This window comes from Lolium rigidum, chromosome 6 (genome assembly GCF_022539505.1).
Source record: "Lolium rigidum isolate FL_2022 chromosome 6, APGP_CSIRO_Lrig_0.1, whole genome shotgun sequence".
NCBI lineage: Eukaryota > Viridiplantae > Streptophyta > Magnoliopsida > Poales > Poaceae > Lolium > Lolium rigidum.
This window is the reverse complement of record NC_061513.1, coordinates 358,883,187-358,892,074: the sequence shown is the minus strand read 5'-3', so window position 1 is coordinate 358,892,074 and position 8,888 is coordinate 358,883,187.

Sequence of the window (8,888 nt, the reverse complement as noted above, 5' to 3'; positions counted from 1 at the left end):
GCTCCAGCAGAAAAAAATTGTGTCAAGTTTCCTCAGTCTATAGTTCTAAAGAAAAACTTCAGAATCATGATAACAGGCATTAAGCACACACATCTCTGTATAAACTTGGATCTCTGGTTTTTCTGTAGAATCTGAATAAACATGCTACTGAGGCACTACTTAGACCTCTTGTTATGTGTATGTTCAAACTGATCCTAACAATACTATGGTTTGACTTGGAGCCTTCTGACTCCTAAATCAAATAAACGATCGAGGGGTACACGGGAGTCAACAAAGCGGTCGTAAAACTCCCAGGAATAATTGTCTATCCTGTTTTCGGAGATGTGCACTGCAGATTTGTACATAAGTCAATGCACCATAGAGTTCTTTGGTAGCACAAATATAGCAGAGTACGATTTAATCCCTAACAAATAGTACAACATATGTAGCCCGGTGCACCTACTGTTCAAAGAAACACCGAACTTAACAGACTAAACATACAAATAGTGAATACATCCAGATTTAGCAGTCTCACATGGTCTTGATACTTCGGTCGGGAGCTGTGAAAGTAGTACTCAGTCGGGAGCTGTGAAAGTAGTACTCAGCCAAACTTATGGTAGCGCAGTTTTACGGGAGATCTGAATCTTCTATTAGGATACACTTGCCTTTTTTAATCTATAAGATTGCATGGTAAATATACTGGTAATTGACGAAGTAAACAGATAGGAAGGGGCCTAAGAGAAACCTAGGTACTATCTTTTGGTAAATCATAGTTTCCAGCTGAGAGTACAAGGATAAAAATTGTCTAGTGGAAAATAAAACATTGTTAAAACACGATTTTACATAGTCTTGTTCATAAGTTACAAGACGGTACCACCCAAACCAAAAGGAAATCGAAACCCCTAGAAACACCTAAAGCTGGTAGCAAAGACCATAACAATAGAGATGAACGGTCCATGATCTCTGTCTTGATTTGATTGGCAGCTCTTTTACTCCAATGATCAATATTCTGAAGTTAGGAGGAAACGTGATTTCATATCGCCGTTGCTTACATGATACGTTAGAAGCTACGAAAAAACAAGTAAACATCATACTTGTGTTGCGGATGAGGCCGCTCATCTTGCTACAAATGGCTGTCCTCACCTCTATTTTGTGAAGCACATGGCGCTTGTCATACTTGGATGGACTGTAGGAAAATCAGGTTAGAAATACATGGGCTTTTACCGTGGACGAGTATGAATAGAAACGGTGGCAGAAAGAGGAGGCATCTTTACCTGGTATTAGGCTGTCGGTAGAGCTCTCTGAAGCTGGAACTTCTTTCCCACTATTGATTACCTATGTGAGAGCCATGGAAATTTTAAGGCTGGTAGTAAGGAAAGCACTAAAGCTAGGGTGCTATCTTCCGTCGGTTCGAAAACTCCATGGAATTTCCAGCATAGGGTACTTGTCATGTAGGCACTTTCATATGCGGGCAGACCACTTTGACTACCACTATATTCCATTTCTCATTGGTACCAAGAAAAATATTTACCTCTTCGAGTCAATAGTTTAGTTAATCTCACCCGTGACAATTTGATATAGAGTGGAAACAAAACATGTCAAACGGTATTGCTTTAGCATTATGTCAAGTCACATATGTTATGTTGTTGCAATCCATAAATTTTAGTGGTAATGTTCTGAAAAGATTCTAAACTAACCAAGTGATATTTCGAACAAATGATTCTCTCTTTCCTATACATCTTCTCTCTCTCTCTCTCTCTCACTGGTCTACACATTTGCACGCCTGTCCAATTTATCTTGCGGAGGATTTTGCAAGATCAGTAAATAGGTTTATGATTTATCTGCAAATCCAAAGAATGCATACTCTGCAGCATGCCCTGTGGTCCATGCGCGTACTATGAATTTCATGGGATTTATAATCCATTTTTTAGGTTTTTGAAGGAGGCCCATATTTGCGGCGGAAGAACGAGCAAAGTTGTTGATTATGTATTCAACACTACTTCCACTTTAATTAAGTTAGACATCGTTAGTTTTCAAAATCTTAAGAAAAAATTAGTGCGCCCTAGTTGCCATGATAGTCCAAGGACCACATGTATAAAAATCAACAAACCATGCATAGTATCAAAAATTGCATTTCAAATAAAGAAATTGGTACTAAAACCCCAGCAACACCCCATGCTCCCTTTTTTTCAGAAAATTTGAAGAATATATTTCTAAAATTATGAAAAAAAAGCACCCATACATGTACTCACTCTGAGCATTTCAGCGAAAAATTTGTTCTACTGTAAGCTACAAAAAATAATTTCTAACAAAAATGTAAGTTTTCTATCCCTATATACAGCCACAAATTGGTTTTTCCTGTAGCAGAATAGATGTCCTAATAGGATTCCTACTAAAGCAGCTACATCATTTTCAAATATATTTCCACTACTGCATATAAAGAATGTAGCAGAATAGATATCCCGAGTACGAATTCACTCTAACGAGTCTGCTCTTTCCCAAAAGATATGATTCTTTTACATTATGACGGGTAAATTTTTCTCCACCACACGCGTACTATCATTACATCTCTCTATTAGTATCATTTTAACCAACCAATTATATTATAGAAGAGCACATAGGACAGCCTTTTGCAAATAATTCAGTGTCTAGAAAAAACTGTTCGAATATTCCTAAGATTTGGATGAAATAACTAAAGAATGTTTAAACCAAGGAAGTTTTACCTGACCACATAAAGCATATCAAAAAGGAGCATATCCAAGATAAAGATACCATTTAAATGTAGAAAAAGGAGCTAACATATGAGTATTTATCACATTCAAATTTCACCCAGAAAATGAACACTATTCGGGTCACTTTTTTTTTTACTTTATTCATATAAATTATCTGCATGGGCATCAGATCAGAAGCTCATGATGATTCAGGAATACATATTATGATGTAGTACCTCGGTAATTAGGTCAGACAATATTATGATGTAGTACCTCAGTAATCAGGTCAAACAACTATCAATCAGCTCTTCCCTGACGATTTCCATCTTGTTCGTCACACATAGCCTGCAAATTGCAAGATACAATTAGCAACGAGCATCGTGGTCTTGGACAAATGTTTTATCTTTCTTAACATAGACCACGGATAACATACCTTTTCCTCCATGGGCGGAGCCACTATCTTTAAAAAATAGAGGAAGCCTCACATCAACTCAAGTTGCAACCACGTCGAGTCAGCTATTGGTAGATTGCTCTTTCTAATGAATAATGCAGCTACCTCCAAAAATCAATACGTTGATGAACAATAAAAAGAAATGTTGTTGATTGAAAGGGGTTACCCATAAGGCTGGAGCTAGTACACACATGGCGTAGTAGATCCGACAAGTTTACCTGAGGAAATCGATAGGGTGCTCTCCTAATTTCCTTGCTAGCTGAAGGGGATCAGACAAGAGCAGCCACTCCTCGCATGAGTGTGAGCTGAAGGTAGCTGAAAGTGTAACACGATTTTTTTAAATAATGCTATAACATCAATTGACCGTTCATACAATGGACTTGATATACTTGCATGCAGACAATACGATGGATTCCAGCAACTCGAGTTTCGTTTTCATTATTATAACTTTACTCATGCTCAAGAATGGATCTTGTTTAAAGGCAACTGAATGACTAACATGCCAATGTACACATAATGCTTTGGCAATAAGTGACTATCAGTCTCTGTTTATGGAGTTAAAAATCTTTCCCAAAATGCTTTACAACTGACTATCAATAGCAATAAAGAGTATCACCTCTTTTACCTCATGGTCCGAGGTCAAGAACACACAGTCAAACAAGAAAAAATCTCACTTCTGGTGTGACACAGGCAAGCATACACTTTACACAGGCAAGCAGAAGCAAACCTTGACAGGAGCAACAAGAACAGCACGGGTAAAGCTCAATCCTGCCAAAAATTACTACAATGAGCATATTAATTTGTTACATGACTGTCTGAACTCAAAGTATATTAATTTTCCACTGGGATTTATTATGAGCAATTTTGAACTTGGTTCAAAGGACTGAATATTCAATATGTCCTACAATTTTCAGTTAGCTTCTCAGGCTAACACAGGAAAATTGCTTGGAACATGAACTGAAAACAAGTCCAAGCCAAGTAGATAATATGAGCTGAAACTGGGCTCTGTAATACAAAGAACTTAAAAACCAAGGAATGTGCATTCCAAACTATAATGTATAAGAAACAAATGGCAGAGAAAGAATCAAGGCACGGAATATATTCAAGCAAAATTAGTGTGTGGAGACAACAGAGTACAAGAGACGGGGAAATATCGGCGTGGAAGATGTGATTGCTTGTACAAGCCACGGAAAATATGAACTCACATGTTGCTTGTTATCACCATTGGTGAGAATCTTCTGTGTAGCGACCCATCATCAACATCGACAGTTTTAATGAAATGCATTTATGGAGAATATCACCAGAAAATTTAGAAATAGTCAATACACATCCAAATATATATGCAGATCTAGAGTACATGAGCGTGACCTGGCTCCAATCTCTGTAATTCCTGAAATTTCTTGAAGGGGGAGAAGTAGAATGGACGCACACAGCTGATGTCCTCGTCCATTGCTGCTAATTGCCACCAATTTACCTACACAAACGATCCAAAAAAAAAGATTAAAACCCATTCAGCGCACCAATGAACCAAAAAAAAGCATTTACCTGCATGAACGACCCAATACAAAATTTACTTAACCCTGTCTAACTCCCAATGTATTTAAGCTGAGGAAATTGCTTAGGAGGTCAGTACCTGCATGAAGGTCTGGAACCTCCCCAGCTGTCTGGTGCTTCTTCTTGGCGGGAGAGAGAAGAGGAGTCGAGCTGTTGCGGCCTTCGCCATCCATCAACTATTGCGGCCTAAAATGCAGTTAATCAGAAACAAGGAGAGAGTACTGGCCATGGCAGGGTAATATATTTTGGATTCCGTACATTAAATAGAACATATATGAAGGAGGAGTGATCCACTGATCCCCCTTGTGCTCCTGCCCACAGTACTGATAAAAATAATCGCACTACAAAACCAAATTGATCTTGACAAGAAGCAAGGAATCGAAGGATCTGGAAAATCTGTATTTAGATATGCCAGTTTATTTCTGTAATTCTTGGACACTAAAAATTAAATGGTTATCTAATTCTGAATTAGTAATTCTATATCGGCCCCCAAAAAATAATCTACTGAGCAGACCTGCCACCACGCACCGAATCGAGCGTCGTCGTGACAGACGCTGATCTCCAATAACAACACGAGCTCGTACCTTTTGCTTGTCACTCGGCAGACACCATTGTCCATCAGGTGAGGTTGCTCTGAAAATCATCCACCGCTTCCATTATTTTCTAACCATTTCTTCCTGCACAGTCCAAATATTTCTTGCACATCACCGAGGAAAATGAAGCATAAAAAACTCAAAAACCAAAATAAGAAGTAAATAACAGACAAGCAGCTACTCGCCTACTCAAGAACACACTGAAATTTAATTTTGTACCAAATTCTAGCAGATTAAACACTTGTTACCCAAATCATCAAGCCCAGAGAGTAATATATTTTTCTGAAGAAATGCAGAATAGAAAAGAAGAGTCTGAGACATACCGGGCTTGGCTTTCAAATAAGTGTAACATCAATTGGCCACTTGCACAAAAATATCTTTCAGGACCAATATATGAGAACCAAACTTCAAAAGTTGCCCAAATCAATTCCCCGAACCGGGATCGACACTAACTGTACAAAATTCAGATTGCAAAGACATTAACACAATGAAATAACGAGTGCTGAAGAAGTATTTTAGGTAGAAAAAACTGCAGTAAAATGACTCGCACCTCCTCCAAACACAATGAAACCTAATGCAGCCAGGACAACTTGAACCATTGGAACCCATCCAACGGCCTCCTGTATGCCTCATTTGATGTAAATTTGAATCATTTGATGCAACCTATCATCATAATGGGCAGAGGCCTATCAAACTATAGATAAACCACTATCCATCGTAAAAATCCTAGATTATTTAAGCATCACCTCAATTAAAATGACAGCAAGAAACAAGTAAACTAATTGATCATTTTTTAATCTTATAGCGTGCAGGGAAGAAACTTCCCGTGAACACTTCTAAATAGGTAGTACCAAGTTAAAGGGCATCATCTACAATCAGACCAAACAAATCTATGGCATAAATAAACAAGAACATGATTTCAGTTCAATGTCGTCCCGATTACGATTTCATTCAGCACAACTTTGAATGATCTTGTATGTGTATGGCCCCTTCTATTTTTATTCCTAATCTTTCCAAACCTGAATTGTATGATTGCTGTAGCAACTTCTCCCAAAAGAATTTAAAACATATAACCTTAAATTATAGAGAAGATTCATATCCTATCATCTTGAGCACATGGACATAGTTCTCACAAAAAGCATATCGACAGCTAATTCACCTCAAAACTGTGGAACTTTTTATATGTTCTGATTATATGAATCAAAATCTTAATACAAACAAAGGGGACTGCTCAGATAAGTATTTTTTATAAAATTCAGTTTTTACACAATTCAGGTTCCAATTATATGCCCCGCAAAAAAAAGGTTCCAATTATATGAATCACATCAAGACAGCTAGTTCACTTCAAATCTTGAAATCAAGACTGCAGAATTTCTGAATTTTTATATTTTTTCTAAGAGAAGTGACAAAATAGAAGAAGTGCTCAACTTTTTGTTGATAGGGATGTATCTATAACTAAAACATGTCTATATACCTCCGTATCTACACAAAGTTGAGCAGTTTTTTTTTAGAGACAGAGAGAGTACAATAGAAGGGACAAGAACTACCTGACCATCTGGCTTATTTAGCACATAGGTACCACCATAAACAACACTTGGACGTGCAGAAGCCTGACCAATAATGTACCACGTTAGCATATATATATTCCAATAGGAAATTAAGCCATGCTCTCTAAGAATAAGTAACTAACACGCAAGGAAAAATGTAGGATGATCCGCATCTAAAATCTACATATAAGGCATCGGGAGCTAATCATTTACCTTCTTATTTATGTAGAAATGCCTCAACTTAGGTTGTTCCTGGCAAATACCATCGAAATAAAATTAATAATGTGCTCACCCAACACCTCAGTTAGTAACCAATCGCGGGAACACAAAAACATAAATAAATGGTCATACATAGTTTACCTTCTAGCCCGTGAACATCTCTGCTACAAAAATCAGTCACTTGACTTGCATGTTCTTTTCTAGCCCCTGCAATGAAACAAAAAACTAAATAGTTTACAATTAAAGTGACTACATCTATGTTTTCCACTGATCATGCCACTATAAAGTACTACCTCTGTCCCGTTTTAATTGACGCCCCTATGTACCTGCTCGCTTCCTGCATGACACTACACCCCGCGTCGATTAAAGAGGAACGGAGGGAGTAGAACATAATATATTATATAGTAGAGCAGATGAAAAAAGAAAGGGAAAATTAAGAGAGCATTACTTGACCTTGCTCATGATGGAGCACACTCAACACCTACACACCACAAGATAAGCCTGTGAATAATTCCTCATGGCAATATTCCGAGTAGACAAAATAAAATAGCCACTGCAACCAAGCCTTCGTGTATCTGATCAGAACTCTCTTCGAATGCTACTTCTCCATATAATATTTACACAAATTGAACAAGATACACCTTATCTTTTTTAGAGGAAACAAGCACCGAGCACGGAATTAACGAGACTCACCAAAGCGGCATCAAGAGATGGACCTCATGGTGGTGCGCATGTGGCGGCACCGTGATGTCCGCGCGACGTCCATGCCCGTGCCACTCCTGTCCTCTTTTCCTTCCAGGAGCAGTCCCTCACTGCTCAAAGCGATGCAAATATGTAGAAAATCAGATACGGTACCAACTTTCTCATCGGTGGATATGCATTATCAGTTTATATTTGTTTTTGTACAACTTACAGGCATCTTTCTAGACTACAAATGAACACATTCGGTCAGAAAAGCAAGTGAATATTATAAGGAAAATTTAGCATACGAAAATGTGTGCAATTGGTTTTATGCAGAAAAATTGCTTTTTAGATGTCATCTTCCATGTCATATTCTGCAGTATCCCACCATTTATACTGACACGGTTTCAAGAGGATATGGAGTACTAACCTTTTGGCAAGATTTTGATTGGGAGGAAGACGAGAGGTGGTGCTCGTAGTCTTGGAAGCAAGTATGGTGCCCGCCACCTGCCTGAGCAGAGCCAATCCACCCTCGACGCACCGGCAGCCGGGAGGGTGCACGATGCACAAACGTGAGGCCGACGGCAGATCCTCCTCCCTGTGAGACTCCCATTTCGTTAGCAATGGCACGTTGAGCAGCCTAATGACCTAAGAAACGAAAAGAAAAATGGTGTAGGTTGGATTCGTGGAACCATTACCGATGTGTACACAGGGCACCGGCCGCCGACGACCTCTCCTCGCTCGGGCACGCTCCTCGCCTCCACTGCTGCCGCGTCCAACCGCCCCCGTCGCTCGGCGCTGCCTTCCGTCGCCGCTGCCGTGTCTAGGCGTCCCATCGCTCGCCGCGCGCTGCGAGGCCGCCGCCGCTTCAAACCGCGGCGTCCTCCTCGCCGGTGGCGGCTCCCGCATCCAGCCGCCTCCGAGAGGAGTGCGGCGTCGCTCCTGCCGGTCGATCCATCCCGGGGAGAGGCGGCGCAAGGCGGTGATTGGGGAGGAGGAGAGGAGAAGGAGGCGGCTCGGGAATTGGGGGAGGAGGACGGAGGCGGCTCGGGGATTGGGGGACGGGAGTTGCTCGATGCTAGGTTTTCACAGCGACTTGTCACACGCGTGTAGAAAAGGAAGGCGACCTAGGTGAGCTGTCTGTGATCTGCTC